General features: G+C 46.7%; 1 long non-coding RNA gene across 2 annotated transcripts in view; it reads right to left on the bottom strand.

The window, feature by feature from the left end:
* The window catches only part of LOC119405093 (uncharacterized), a 34,553-nt gene extending 18,594 nt beyond the window's left edge, over positions 1-15,959 (bottom strand). The window contains exon 1 of one of the 2 annotated variants that reach the window (XR_005186418.2): positions 15,712-15,959. This is a non-coding gene — a long non-coding RNA (uncharacterized LOC119405093). The remainder of the gene's footprint in view (positions 1-15,711) is intronic. The other variant, XR_005186419.2, reaches the window with a different exon arrangement.
* Between the last annotated feature and the right edge of the window lie 703 nt (positions 15,960-16,662).

The raw sequence follows: 16,662 nt of genomic DNA, 5'->3' as shown, positions 1-16,662 counted from the left end.
TCTCATAATGATATCGTGGTTTTGCCGGGGACGTTAAATCCCAGATATTATTATTATTATTATTATTATTATTATTATTATTATTATTATTATTATTATTATTATTATTAACTCAGTCATGTGCTTGTTGCGACCAGGTTATCCCCGCAAACTTCTTAACCTGATCAGCCCACCTAACTCTCTGCCTCCACATGTCGTGCTTCCTGTCTCTTCGAATCCAATCTATTCAAGACCAGCGTCAACTCTTAAAGACCAGCGGTTATTCTACCTTCTCGCTATATGCCCTACCCACGCCTGCTACCACAGTACACCAATAAGCATGAAAACGGCTGTACGGACTCGGTAACTCGACCTCACGACATACAAAAGTTGGAATTCGTTCGTGTTAAAGTACCAAGATTGCGCCGCCCATGTATTTAAAACGGGAATCGGTCATTCGGGAGATTCCAAAGGCCTCGCAGCATTTTAAAGAGATGTAGCGTTTACTTATTACCGTTCACGTATTATTGTAATACTCGAAATATAGACTGCAGAAACTGGCCAGGTGTAGCGACAACTTTCGGTATTTTGTTCAGCCATAATTCCTTACTGATCGGGCTGCATCGTCGCGGTGCATTGTCGAACACACATGTGTTTTTTTTTCCTCTATATCTTTTATTTCATTTTTATCGCCTGTTGGGAGTTTTTCCTGTTTTAGGTTTGACGTACGCCAAAGTGCATTGCAATCCTCTACACCTTTGTCGCCTTGAATGACAGCCGCATTTCTAAACAAATAAAGAAATGTTCTGCCCTACATTACCCTCCTCGCCAAAAACAGACGCAATCAGGCTAACGATAGCGTTGATATCGATGGCTTCACGTCAACAGCTAAGTATTGCGTAGTCTGACATCACAATAGTTACGGATGCTCCGGCTGAACAATGTGACACGATATGGAGACGTTAGCATAGCTGCTCGAGTGCACGTCTTCGGTATTGCGCCTTTAAAAAACCCTTTTGCACCTGCAGGTATACTATAAAACGTACGATTCATCGTAAAAGAGTATTGCGGAAATTCGTAGGCGTTCGCAAGATGACGTCACGAGACGCATGACTCTTTTAAAAGTTTATAGCGGTAGTGTAAGCTCACTAGTAACCAGTACAACGGGTGACACTAGAATGTGTGTTGAGTAATAGTGGTTCGACTGCGACGTGGCTGTCGATGAAACAGTTGCGCAGGCCGCGTCCTATAATAATAGACTCCCGTCGGAACATACAACACAGCGTCTAATCTGAACGTTCACCGCAAATAATGAAAAAAAAAAGTAGACCATACTTGCTTATGGTCGCCATGGTTGGTATTACTCGCTAATTAGCTGAGTGAACCGAGCTCGTAGCTGAGCTTGGACCGCTGCGGCGTAAATTCTGCAGCAAGTGGCAGTTATTTTCTCTCTGTCTACGCATGCCCGTGCGATCGCTGGATACCGCTGCAGCCAAGGGGGAATTGAAACGAAGTTTATATTTAAGATTGCGTTGTTTACGCTCTTTGAGGAATTGAGTCTTATTTAAATACATTTATAAAACAGGTTTTTCTTTAAAGCCGTTGGTTACTTTTCACATCCTTGTGTCATGATATGGTTCCGCGCTTTTCCACTAATATTTCTTCAGCAATTGATTTGAAGAAGACGCTTGCGTAGCTCGGGTGCAAGAAAAGTGGTTTGACTTTTTAATCGAATCAACTTTATTCCTTCTGGGTTGTTAGATCTCCACGTTTAGCGTTACCTGGCGATGTTTGTGCGAAGGGAGTCATGTTTCTTGAAAGTGGCGTTGTATCCGCGCTTTTCTGTCACATAGCAAAGGAGAGAAAGTATTCCCTCCTCTGATAAGCTGCTTCACGAAGTGCAGTACCTTCTTCTACAGCTGTTCTTTGTACAGGATGACAAGGGCAGAAATATACCACGTGAAGACCAATTAAAGCATTGCTTATGCAACCATTAATTGATTGATATGTCAGGCTTGCCAGGTCGTGTCAATGCACTACTATGTAGCCACTTAGCGCAGTCTCGGAGGTTGACTGCAGATTATGTGTCGCTATTCATCTGAATCACCCTCACCCCATTTGGAGGACATAAGGACGCACTAGAGATGGATTTCACGTACCGTATTTTACGCTTAGCGCTTTGAGCTCGACGCATGCGAAAGGTCTATCCTGTTTGTGAGGTCACACGTGTCAATTTACTGGATATAGTTACATACAAAGTAACGACCGAAGCGTTTCGTAGATCGTTCTTGCTATTTTATGATTGTAGAGGTTCGAATAAGTGAGTTTAGTATGAACATGATACTTAATATTTTCTATTGAAGAGCCGGCTAACGGGGCTTGTGTGACGCGCACCGATGACGTAATTGGCGACACTAGCTCACTTGCGAGAACCAAATTAACGCTAGTTCGTCGGTAGAGCCTGTAAAAGAAGCACGACTCCGAGAACAGACTGCCGATACACACGACACAAATTCAAGGGACTATGTACTCACTCCGACGTAGAGGACCCATAAAATGAGCAGTAGCACGATCAGGATCAGGTAGTTGATGAATAAGCTCTGTCCTTCGCGGGAGTCTATCCCTGCCATGCTGCGAGTCAACACGGGGTTGTGGAAGTCACTACAGAATGTGCGCGCCGGAGTCAATCCGTTGCGGTGGATGGGGCAGACTTCGAAAGTGCGCTCCACTTAAGGCAAGCCCGCCGGAGGAGATCCCTTTCCCCTTCTCGACTCGACTCGACGCGCCGCTCGTTTCTGCGGAGCCACCGACGAGGCCTGTGTTTTGAGGGGGTTCTCTGGCGATCTGGGAATACGATTGGCCCATCGCCCGGCTTCTGACAAGCTCTCACGCTCGCCCCAACCACCGCCGCCACCTCCTTGCAGCGAGCGCTCTCATCTCGCTCGTATGATTGGTCTGTGACAGAGAAGGGGGGCTTCGCACCCTCGCCACTTGTAAAGTTGAACATTCTTTTCTTTATCTTATTTCTTTTTTTTTTCTCTCGACATTTCTGTTCTCACGGGCCTCTCATCTCAACGTCTCGCCTGTCTTCCATTTTTCAGCCTCCTTGCTTGCTTCTTATTCTTTTCTTCCCTCCTCCTTCTTTTCTTTATTCTTTCTTTTCTTCAACTATCCTCCTTCTTACCGTTATTATTTCATCTTTATCCCCAACTACGTCCCTCGGGATGCATTTCTGGTCTCCTCGAGGAAAGGAGCGGAGGTGCGCCCTTTTCGCGTTTTTGTGAGTCTTGACGCAACTTTTATTAATTTTTTTTTTAATTTGGCGCTCACGTTCTGCAGTTTCTGAGAGCGTATGAGCAGGAACCAGTCTAACGTCAGTTTCTATTTTGGACAACTGCGCTACCGTAATTTGTTACTGCAGGTGTCCGTCCGCTTCTCTCTTTGTCGTGTTTTTTTTTCTTTTTACTGCGCTTAGGAAGTGGCAGAACTGGAGATTTCTTTCTTTTTTTCATTTCTTCATTCATTTCATTTCTTCTTCGTTTTTCATTTCATTCACTGACGTTATTAGCCCTCGTCAAGCGAATAAAAACACTGAATGAAGCAGTGAAAATGGCAGGAGGGGGCGGGGGGGGGGGGGTGGCTTACTCGGTCATTGGCGTATCTTTCAAAATCTCCAGGGAAAAAAAAAGGGGGGGGGATGCTCAGGATTTGACGGTAGATTACTGCCTGCTCATCGTCGTAAAAATTGACAAAAACTGTACCTCATGGTGACCTTTCCTTTAAAGGCCCCGATGTCGTCATTACGACAAAGTTTTTGGGTTAATCAAGCGGCCTTCATCTACACCCCCCCCCCTTCTTTTTCCGCACAGCCATGAAAAACTTGTTCGCGGGAATACGGAAATATACCATTATTATTATTCATGCCTTACGGTTGTGCGCAGGTAGTGATACTTCACCAATTGCGAATTCCGCTAATAATAACAATAACAAAACGCCAGCAGAATGGTTGTTGAAAAGTAAATCCACTCGATGTTGATATCTGGATTGTTCGAAGGGCAGGTGAGATAAGAGATAATAGTGATAAGGACGCGAGAGATAAGAGATAAGGTAAGGACGTGGGATAGCGTGAGCTGAAGCAGAATGCAGGCAATAGATAGATAGATAGATAGATAGAAAGATAGATAGATAGATAGATAGATAGATAGATAGATAGATAGATAGATAGATAGATAGATAGATAGATAGATAGATAGATAGATAGATAGATAGATAGATAGATAGATAGATAGATAGATAGATAGATAGATAGATAGATAGATAGATAGATAGATAGATAGATAGGCGCCCCCCCCCTTTATGGTGAAAGATAATCCGACAAGATTTGGAGGGGGGGGGGGGCTCGTTCGGTCACGGATCAAAATTCACGATGGCAGCGGATGAGCCGCGCGTGCTTCCACTGAAATGCGTTATTGAATAGGCGTGCATTCACTGACGTTATTAGCCCTCGTCAAGCGAATAAAAACACTGAATGGAGCACTGAAAATGGCAAGAGGGCAGAGGGGGAGGGGGGGCGCTTGTTCAGTCATTGGCGGATATTTCGTATCTCCAGGAAAAGAGGAGGTGTGGGGGGGTGGGAGCGCTTGCTCGGTATTTTACGGTAGATTACGGCGTGCTCATCGTCGTAAAAAACTGACAACAATTATACCTCATGGCGACCTTTTGGCCGCAGTCTTATTTTTCAAGTTTTTTGTTACGTGTTTTTCTAATGGCTTACTCGTGTTTGTTTGCATATCGGAAACGTCTCGTGTATTGAACAACTGCCTCTGGTCTGAAGGGCTTGTCTTACGCTTGTAGGGATCCGAATGGGAATTCGTATGTGAAATACAAGTACCTAGTGGATATACCTGAGTGAAGTACAGCTCGGTGACAGGGATCGCATCGAAGAAGTTTAACTTTTCCGATGTCATCCCGACGGTGACAGGATCAGGGGATGGTGCTAAATCTTTGACATTGCTAAATACAGGTTGCGGGCTCGATACCCGGTCACGGCGGCCGCATTCACATGGGGGCGAAATGTAAAACACTATTGTCATCATCATCACCATCAGCCTGTCTACGCCCACTGCAGGGCAAAGGCCTCTCCCATGTTCCGCCAATCAACCCGGTCCTGTGCTTTCTGCTGCCACGTTATACCTACAAACTTCTTAATCTCATCTACCCACCTAATTTTCTGTCTCCCCCTCACGCGTTTGCCATCTCTTGGAATCCAGTCACCCTTAATGACCACCGGTTATCCTGCCGACGTGCTACGTGCCCGGCCCATATCCATTTCTTCTTCTTGATTTCAACTATGATGTCCTTAACCCCCGTTTGTTCCCTGACCCACTCTGCTCTCTTCCTGTCTCTTAAGGTTACACCTATCATTTTTCTTTCCATCGCTCGCTGCGTCGTTTTCAATTTAAGTTGAACCCTCTTTGTAAGTCTCCAGGTTTCTGCTCCGTAGGTAAGTACCAGTAAGATGCAGCTGTTATATACCCTTCCTCTTGAGGGAACACTATTGTACTTATACATAAACGTATGTTAAAGAACCCCAGGTGGGCAAACTTAGTCGTGGGTTCCCCGCGCACTACGTCGTGCCTCGTGATCGTATCGTTGTTTTGTTACTTAAAAACCAAGAAATCATTTTTACACGAGTTCAGTTAGTCCGGTGTCGGAGTCGATTTCCCGTTAGCGCGGTATTTTTTACAACGCGTATGCGGTCGTTGCATCGTCCCACTTAAAACCGGCGCACGTTCGGGCCAGGCGTTTTTAAAACGGTGTATATACCTCCTCGTGAATTCCATCCAACAATTTCTTCATTCTTTATCGCGCTTCCAGCGCGTTTTAACTGCGCTTTAACGCATAAACCTCGCGTATACGTGTATCTCTTTACTCCTACTTTTTCTCTACTCCCTCATATCTGAACTTCTGGCGTCGCGACGGTGCGTCTTTCAAGATGCCCGCCGCGGCGACTCGGCCCGTTCCCAAGCCGAGGTCGCAGGAGCAATATTTAGAAAGCTGCAGCCGCTCTTCAAGGGGCCACGAATGCAGCAAGTGCTTACATTCCTCGGGCTGTTTGGCCTCGTGTTTTTTTCCTTCACTGCGGCGTCGGCGTTGGTGTGCGCCTCTTTTTTACTCATTTATATTTAACTCATTCTTTACTCTTTTCAAAGGTTTCGATGGGTATCTGCTCACGTACGGCGCCTGGATAGCATCGTTCATTACAGGCTTCAAACTTTATTACGGCACCTTAAAGGCTCCCTGAGCAGGATGTTATGTCGTTCGAAGAAAAACAGCCCTGCTGCAGTCAGCCTGTACGCGTTTAAACCAAATATTTGCGTGCATACTAACGAGGTATTTATAAATGCTTCAAGTGCAGCTGGGCAATTAAGTCACATTCTTTCTCTATGAGCAAACTGAACGAAATAAATTACACCATCTCCCGCTAAAGGGGACCATGAGGCGATGCGAAGCCAGAGCACTTGCACGATCGCGTTCCGTTGGCGTTCGTTGGGCATGCTACCGACCTCGCGTCGTGGAACGCGAAGAGGGACGCTACGCGCGTCGTATCTTCCATCTAGCCTGGCCGTTAATTCTCACAGGGCGAGCGGGGAACGCGGTCGACAGGCGGGCGAGAGGGGGGCAGCGTAGGAGAGGAGGGAGAAGGGGAGGGGACGCGCATGCGCTCGAGCTCATCGCGGCGTTGCGCAGGAGATAATTTCGGCATGTCTAGCCCGCGTTTCAGAGGAAGAGTGGAAAGGGGGAGGGGAGAGGGAAAGTGGAGAGGGAGGGGGGAAGAGTGGTATGGGAGAGGGGAAGGGGAGAGGGAAAGTGGAGAGGGGAAGGGGAGAGGGTGAGTGGAGAGGAGGTGTGCGGAGAGGGTATGCGCATGCGCAGTAAGGGTGCACGGTCACGCCGCACACCACCACCACCACCACCACCACCACCGGATTGAGCTCCGCCTTAAGATACTTCGCATCTAAAAGAAGTGAATAAAGAGAAGGGGTGAGTTCGCTTAGTGTTTATACGCAAACCATTAGACTACGCGATCGACGTCGATGTGGCAAATTCCGATTGCACGTCATTGGGGTATCTTAGAAGCTTAGGCTGTTGTTGTACGTGCAGATTCTAGAAAAGATAGGATACTTTATTTTTTAGTGACCTGGTACTCAGGGAAGCATGGAAACGACGGTACAAGAATGCGGACAGTCAACACAGGACATCCTGACGCGAAGCTAATTCAAGAAGTCGATTTCCAAGCCGATCGTGTACTACCGTTCTTCAGCCAGCCTGCATTGCTTTATTTTCACGCCTGATCACACGCTGAACTGAATTCTCATTGAACAAAATGCATCATGAAGAAATATTCGCAAAAATCAAATAAAAAGAGCTGTCTTGATGGCGTACCTGCCAGTTGGTTTGAGACACCAATTATTATAACCGCCTGAAACTTTGTCCGAATATTTCGCAGCGGTATTTTCTAGATAACCGTTTCTCTTGTAGGACATCAGAAAAGTCTATCTATCTATCTATCTATCTATCTATCTATCTATCTATCTATCTATCTATCTATCTATCTATCTATCTATCTATCTATCTATCTATCTATCTATCTATCTATCTATCTATCTATCTATCTATCTATCTATCTATCTATCTATCTATCTATCCATCTATCTATCTATCTATCTATCTATCTATCTATCTATCTATCTATCTATCTATCTATCTATCTATCTATCTATCTATCTATCTATCTATCTATCTATCTATCTATCTATCTATCTATCTATCTATCTATCTATCTATCTATCTATCTATCTATCTATCTATCTATCTATCTATCTATCTATCTATCTATCTATAAGCCCGCGGGGGAGCGAGCCTTAAAAAATGCGCTTGTGGCTTTAAAGAATTTTTTTAGAAGCTACGAATATCTTATGTAAATATTTATATGTTGTGTCTTGTGAAAAGTGCTGATTGATGTAAATCAGTCCTTGTTATGTTTTCGACATGTTACGTCTTAATTCATGGTCTTGTGCGTATATTCTGTACATTTTACCTGCAAAACTGTGCGCTTTTTTTTCCCATCGTGCATCGTCGGATGTTCCAAATATTTGTGTTTACATGTGCTACGCACCTGTGGAGTTCGTTATCTATCATGAACTAATGTCCAAAGCTATGCGTTCAGGTGTCACACTGTCTGCCATATTTAGGGACTTGAAAGGCTAAACCAGCTTCAGTAAAGGGTAAGGGCCCATGCTTCACTACGTGCGGCGTCTATCATAACCTGAGTCGCGTTAGGACGTTAAGGGACTATACACGCGCTATCCGCACACCCGCTCCGCACGTGGCGGGACACCTGCCGCCCGCAAACGGAGGAGGAAAAACCGGAACGACGCCAATCGTCGCACACGGGGTACCGGTTTTTCCTCCTCAGTTTGCGGGCGGCAGGTGTCCCGCCACGTGCGGAGAGGGTGTGCGGATATCGCGTGTATAGTCCCTAAATCCATAAACCAACCAAACAACCTATTTTCAGTGAAAGCAAGACATATTATAAACCTCTGAACAAACGCTTTCCGCGTGTTTAGCGTCCGCCGTGCGCTCTAAATACGCCTTTGTTGAAGCTCACTGAACAGCCTCGTTCTGAGGCATCCACAACACGTGCCTTTCTCCCGAGCTCCGCGAGCACCATGGACAGAACAGCGTAAACATGTCTTCACGCTCGTTTAGTTTAGCTATAAAGACTTCGTTTTGCTCATCGAGCGTTCTCCGGCCGCAAATAGGTGCTCGGCCGCCATGTGCTGCTTTGGTGCAAGGGAATGCGAAGCGCCAGTCCACAAAGGCGCGGCTGGGCGCGGCTACGGTTTCCGAACGTGAATGCAAACAATAACATACTAAAAAGCAGTGTCACGTTACAGTTTTAAGGCATTATAATAATAAAAATTTGGCAGCGATTTAGCGGTAAATGCAGGATAAAGGCTTTGGATTACCTTTAATTACCGCTACCTACCTTCCATTACCTTTACCCGCCGCGGTGGTTTAGTGGTTATGATGCTCGATTGCTGACGCGGCGGCCGCATTTAGGTGGAGGCAAAATGATAGAGTGGCGTTTCTTATAATCATATCGTGTGTTTGGGACGCAAGACCCCAACAGTTGTTATAATATTGCATTACCTTTATAGTCAACATTGATCAATATTCGTCGATACTAATGATCGGTGAGCGAATATAAGTAAAACTTAATAGTGCTTGTATTATGCGAGCGAATGTACGGTATAGCCAACTGCGATGGTATTGTGTGAGTAGATACTGTAAGCTTCGCGCATACTCTCCGTATTTTCTTTCTGGTCCTGGTAATGCAATCGCATAAAGAAAATTTAGATCGAATGCGCATCTTGGAATCAATTATTTGAGTGCTGTGAAGTTTGCCGCGTAATTTAGACCCGAGCACTAGACCAAGAACTCCATCTTTTTATTCTACTCCTCATGCCTACTTCCTCTTTCTTCTCTTCCCTGCTCCTTCTTGTCGCCGCCCGTCCGCAATCATCATCAACAAAGTTATTTTAGTGCTGTGAAGGCGGCCTCGTATATAGCAACGCTTTCTGCATGTCTGAACGCCACGCGGACGCTCCTACCGCGCTGTCCGCGGACTACGCTGCCTCCACCTGCAAGTGAGCTTTAGGGCTGCCAGAAAGAATCTCCACAGTGCACCTATACAATTAGGAATACTCGATACGGTTCGGGAACTCGTAGAAACCCACCTCGCAGCACGTAGCGAGTGGCTATATCCGGCACTAAAAACTCACAGAAAGCCATCTCTTCTGCTCAGTCAATGTATTTATCCGCCTCCGAAAGCTTACCGCACATAACGTGGTTTTAACGCGATTACGTTAAGGAGCTCGTTTCGAAGAAATTCCGGTGTCGACGGCGGCGTCTTTGGTTGTGAGCGAAAAAGCAGCGTGTTGTCCGTGAGTAGATGCAAATAAAGATATGAGCCGGAGGGCGTCCGCACTTTGGCTTTCCTTGCGGCACGGTTTAGGTCTCCAACGAGAAGCGAAGGCAGGCCAGCGATTGGGAAGGCGATACAAACACGGCCCCATTACGCTATCGCGTTCTACTCTTCTTGCACTGCTTCCTTCAGGATCGGATCTATCGCAAGCTTTCTGCACCTCACCAGGTATGACGCTGTGTTTGTGGTCGGCCCACCTTTGACCAAGCAATGGCGTCATGTGATGACGTCATCGGGCGGTGTCACGTCATGACGTCACAGTGACGTCATGATGATGTCACATTTTTGCCTGTGGTGTCATGACGACACATGGTGACGTCATCGTGTGGCGTCACGTCATGACGTCACAGGGACGTCATGATGATGTCACATTTTTTATCTGTGGCGTCGTGACGACGCCATATGGTGACGTCATCACGTGACGATTATTTTTGCATCACTCGTGTTGACACCACCGACGCCGACGGTCAGATTCCGCGTTTGATGAGGCATTTAAGGGTTTCACCTTAAAACAAGCCGACAGGTGCTCCACGATCTCACGGTGTATGTATATGTATTCCGTGCTACGCGGTTCATCGGGTTGACATATCCAAGACTTGGCGCGGCCGCTTCAAAGCCACACATCCGCCAAGGAGCGATCATTTCAAGCAGAAAGGCAACAAGGAATCTACAAATACTGCCACAACCTAGAGGGCACGCTTAACATCCACAGCGCAGAAGACGGCATCACAAAAGACAACGAAGACTGCAGAACAAGGCGCTGAGCTAGCAAGAGTGTTTAGTTGTGCCGTGAAGCCTTAAAAATCAACCATAACCTACAATGGGAACGCTCTCGTCACCTCCGGCAAGCCGGCCTTCGCTACAGTGACGTGACCTGGTATGCCGCTGGATACATGGTAACCGATTCCACAAGATACTGCTTCAATTCATACACAACACCGGTCCTGCGTCACACGTCTAATACACATATACCCACAAAGTATTACGCCTCAAAGGAAGGTCTGTATCACAATAAATAGTAATTAAAGAAAAAAAAAGTCGCTCAGCATCACATTATTTTACGCTCAATGTTGACGCTGGACCGGTCAGCGCCACTGCGACAGTGTACGACGGTAGACACCAACATTCAAGCCGTGCGCGGAGCATCTTGTGCTACAACACCACCATAGCTGAGGAGGTTTCCATCGCCCTAGCGGCAACCCAACGTGAAGCCGAGTTCATCATCACGAATTCGCAGGCTTGTCACGATGAAGTGTGTGTGCTCTATATGGATTGCTAAGACGAAAGAAAAAAAAAAAGAAAAGCAGGGAATCAAAGCTGCACGGCTGAATCCTCGATAATACCGTGTTTCGAGGTCTTGCAACGCACTTTACCCTGTCGTAACCTTTTAGGACAAACGATAATCAGATTCGCTTTCCGAACGCACTTGTGTGGAATTTTTCGACAAAACAGACCAACGGTCGCGTCACACACTGGCCTCGTATTGACCGTACAACACCACAGCTCGTACATTGGCATCGGTGGCGTAGTCTTCGGGGAGGGGGAGGGGGGGGGGGGGATTGGCGGGGTTCCGACCTCCCGAAATTTTTACAGTTTGTATGTGTATATATACGCGCATACATAATACATATGAACACACGCACGAACATCCACGAGACGGGGAGGGGGAAAGGGTTCGGATCATCCCCCTCCCCCCCTTATCGAAAAAAGATTTCTGGCTAAAGATGAGCAGCGCGAAGCACTAAAGTGCTGTAATACAGGTAGGGGAGGATTGAGGAAGCGAAAGAATGACAAACACGAATTCTTTTGCTTTCACAGTACTTCCTTACCTGCATTTCAGCACTTCGCGCTGCACATCTTCACCACGAACGTAAATGAACTCGTCCGCATCGCTATTCTTATCTCTGTCTAAGCCCCTGAAGGACATCTACATTATGAAGCTTCATCTGTGTAACCTGCACGCAATCTCATTAATTGCATGCATCTTTTCGCGTGTCTCTCATTTAATTGGTTGGATCAATGATGAACACCAGCGGAACCCTTCTTGCGGCTTTCGTTTTTGCACGGTTCGCATATTACTGCACGAAGTTCATTTCCAGTGTACGGTCTCGTTCGTAGCATATCATGCTTACGCTTTTTTGAAGAATCCATGTCGTTCCATTTGATAAATTACTGCGTTCATATACTTGTGCCTCCGAAGTTGTCAGGACGGCAGTATATAACTGAACTCTTTTAGTTGTCTCCAGCGAATGCAATCGGTTCATACGTAGCTTGTCGGTGGCACTTTAGTTGTTACGCAAGTCGAAGGCACAGAACTTTCAACCACATGTAGTTGTTTCTTATTTACCTTTAATTAACTTTCTTCCATGATAATCAGCCTTTAGCTGAATATTACGGACGCGCAGTTGGAAGGTTATGGGTTCGGACCCCACCGCTGGGAAAGGTATTTTTTGGTCCACCTTAATTCATTCCCATTTATGTCATCATTACTACCCTGCGGTTAGAAACTACAAATAATTTCGCCTATGCTTTCATTGACTTGATTGTTTGTTGGCTTTATTAGATTATGTCTAACAAAGAAACGATCCCCTCTAACCATTCCCTTGCTTTCGTTCGGTCTTTAGCTGTAACGTGGGAAAGTAGCTGAGCAGTCGGATACGGTTCTTGCCAGGAGTCGAACTATGACCTTGGTCGACTGGAGCGCGAACACGCAGTTGTACTTCGTGTAGCCACATTATAGTATATGCGGTACCTAAAAAAAGATGTAATCTCATATCGCCACTTTTTTTAAATGCGAAGCATTTCTTAGCGAACCTTTGGCACTTTGAGCGTTTCTATCTACGTATCTATCTATCTATCTATCTATCTATCTATCTAGCCGCCTACGTCTGGGTGCTCTCGTGATCGCCTCCTTAACTTCGTGTAGACCAAAATTTGCATGGGAGGGTAAGAGGATTTCACGAATATGACTGCCTGTTTATGACATGGATAACGTTAAAACCTTGTCGCGTACGTCGTCAAACTCTTTCCACTAGACACGTGTGGCACATACCCGTTTACCACGGGCCGTGGTGTACGGGTATGCGCCACAGGTGATTGACAGTTTATACTACCGTCTACCCAGGAACGGCGAGAACAGACATTGTTAACTTAAATGCTAGAACGTTAACGAAAAGCAACGTCGGCAGCGTTGACTCAACAAATGGAAAGAATGAAAATTAGGATCCCAGCAGGAATCGAACCCAAGCATTCTGCGTGGCAATCAGGTATTCTACCACTGAGCCACGCCAGGTCTATAAATTGGTTTGGAAAAACAGCCTACGCAGGCGTAATATCAGTGCAATGTCAATTGTGGTTGTGGTGCTGGCTATCTAATTTTACAAGAAAGCAATAAACACTATATGATACTCCTACGATGTCTACTCCTACAGTACAGGCGTCATATCAGATTAACAACTGTAGTTCCAGTGTTGGCTCCGCTTTTATAGCAGTCTAATAAACATTACGTTTGTATTCCTATGATTCAGCAAGCTATATTTAAGCATTGCTCGACCCCGGAGGAATGCCTTAACGAAAGTTACATATGATATCCATATCACCGCACCGTGAAGTGCACTTAGTCCGCCACAACGACGCAGTGCCCTCTTCATTTCTTACGAGGCTGGGCGATGGCCTCATGCTGACTGAGGATGATGCCAGATTGATTGACAGCCGATTTGTAGACTAGGCTACGTAGGCCACATACGCCCAGGTAGTCTACAAATACGACAAACACCATCCACCGATGTTGGTCTACGTAGCACTATTCAGGCCTACCAGCCTCGACGGCCTATACATCACCAACGCGGAGGGTGGCTTCAGGTTCCGACATGTCGCCGGCTCTGCCGACAGACAATTTGTCGACGAAATGACCGAGGCATCCACGAATTCCAATAGCTCTACTATACCACATACTTCACTACACATGGACCCCTTCACCACAATCACGACAGGATCCTACAACAAGTCATGACCAGCTGCTGGTGCTCAGTGATCTCGGTGATGATGCCCTTGTTCAAGAACTGTCAAGAACTTCTTGCACACATGCACACGGGCTCGTGAAACGTGCGTGCGTTCTCGGGACACGTATAAGCACTACATATCAGCTTACCGCTTCTGGTGTTGGCAATACCCACTTTGCCAGGGGCAGCGTCACCCAACCATAAACAATTGGTTATATAACACATATGCGGCTTTTCAACATATATACGTAAGTGTGGGTATAAAATTTATACAAATCTTTAGCGTCATTTTGTAACGTGTTGCTCAGTAAAAAAATGTTACGCCACAGTCACCTACCCGCAGCATGCTTCGCATAACATCGAATCCCACGGTACGTGGGATCTGCAGAATTTTTTTTCTTTTCATCAATATCGGGAAAAAACAAAAACAAAAAAGAACAAGCAGCAATAAACGAAAGTAAGATCTTCCTCGTAACTTACTCGTAAAGTTCTTTGATGTCAGTGTTTTTCATGGATGGGGAGAAAGTGCCACCCGCTCATTTGCAATGCGAAGTTATAATGAAAATTCGTGCGGATCTTTTAATAAAGAAATCTCGCTAGTTGGCGAAAAGTTCGTCTTGTTTCGGGAATCGAACACCGCATCGACGCCTTTCCGCAGCAGTCGCTGTTACCATCTTGGCTAACCCCTGAAGCACGAGGGCGAACCAACGGATAGCAAGGACGAATTTTTCGTCAGCTTGGCAGCGTTCGTATATAAAAAAAAAATATTCGTATAAATTTTCGTTGTAGCTTCGCGCTACAAACGACTGGTATTAACAATTATGCTTTCTTTCATAAACGTTCCTCCGCTCTGCGGGCTTCCGCCTTGAACTGGTTGTCATTGTCTCTTTACGTCGCAAACGAAATAGTTGCAACGTGAATTAAATGTACAGTACAAAACGCACTGAACACGCGCAGGATATGACGCGCTGTTACCGTGGCGCACCGAAAACCCTAAAGGAACCGCGAGTACCGCAGCCGCAGCTTTCCAAGTTCTGAACAGCTATCGCAAAGGTTGAGGAAGAGCCATGAGGCGGCTCACCTTTCGGCGAACTTCAAGCGAAAACAGTGCTTCTGCTTTCAGGAGTTCGCACGACTTGAACAAACCTGACGGAATTCACCGTGCTGTTCGCACTTTTGAGGGTGCATCACCGTGTTATCCGCGGGAGAAAACGATTCCTAAGATAACACCGCCCGAGCACTATCCCGTACCGGGGTCAGCCAGCGGAACTGAAGTGTGCGGCCCCGGGGTTTATCGCGAGCTGCAGGGACCTGTCGAAGTGTATTCTGTTGTAGCTTTTCATTTCTCTATTATCACACTTAAGAGATGCGTGCTCCAGACTTTGCGTTTGGTGACGTAAACTTAAAGGATATTAAGAACACCTAAATGATTTTGTCGGTAGCGATTCACGCTGCGGCGGATATCATCCCTAGTTGTATATGCTGACAAAATGTGAAGAGAAATTAATGCAGGCGCGGAGGCTCTTCGAGTCAGCGTACGCCAGCATTGCTTCTTCACTGTAGTATGGTACTGTAGTTTCTGGGCACTCACGGACTCACGGACCGCCACATTTTCCCTCCCCCTCCTAATTCGCTGTAAAAAAGGATGTTAACAAGAAAGCGATTCGCCGAAAAACTCACTCCCGTGTAGAGAACCCATAAGATTAGCAGGAGGATGATGAGGATGGCGTAGTTTATGACCAGGCTGCTGGCTTCTCGGTCCATCGTGGGCTCCGGAGACGTCTGTAGCTCCTGGTTCCCGGATCGTGTCCCCGCTGCGGCGAGCTCGAGAAAGTGCTTTGTTGTCTCGCGATCCGAGGTCTCTGCTGCTGCCTCTGTGTTTGTGTCGTTCCGGAAACACTTTGCCCCTCGTGTGTTGCCGACGAACGACGACAGTCCTTCATTCCCCTCGCCCCCCTTCCCCCCCTTGTGTCCTTCCCCTCGCCCACCGCCTCGCCTCCCCGGCTTCACCGGTAGGCGGCAAATTACGACGACGATGTTCCTGGCACCGAACCATCGCCGCAAGCACCATTTAACACCGCCATTGCCAGAACTTTCTTTCCTTCTCTCCCCTACCTCCTCCCACTCTTTCTTGTGACAAACACACGCGAAAGTATGACCACCTCCTTCTTCTACATCCGTGCGAGACGTTGCTCTTCATTATGTTCTTGTTTTGCTACACAGAGCCGTACATACTGTCACTACCCGCCCCCTCACTTTTTATCCTACGCTTCTTCTTCCTCTTCTGTCCCGTCCGATTCTTCTCCCCTTCTCTCGTTTGGAAAGGAACTCGCTCACTCGCTGTTTATTCTGGATACATTCTGCGTGACCTTAATTCGCCGCGGTCCTGGCCTCGCGCATGGCTCGTCTCCCTCCTCCGTCCCTCCCTCCTCCCCTCCTCTTCGTCGCCTTCCAGTTGTCCGTTCTATTAACGTCGCCCCTCCCCTCGTGTGCTCCATCACCCTTTCCCTTTCAGTCATACCATTCCAACTTCTAATCCCCTCACCCGAACTCTCTCCATACCACCGGCGTCTTTGTCGCCACTGTGTTGCGCGTGCCGCGAGCCTGAACAATGCCCTGTGACGAATGCTC

The sequence above is a fragment of the Rhipicephalus sanguineus genome, chromosome 9 (assembly GCF_013339695.2).
Source record: "Rhipicephalus sanguineus isolate Rsan-2018 chromosome 9, BIME_Rsan_1.4, whole genome shotgun sequence".
Taxonomy (NCBI): domain Eukaryota; kingdom Metazoa; phylum Arthropoda; class Arachnida; order Ixodida; family Ixodidae; genus Rhipicephalus; species Rhipicephalus sanguineus.
This window is presented reverse-complemented; position numbering and strand designations above follow the sequence as displayed.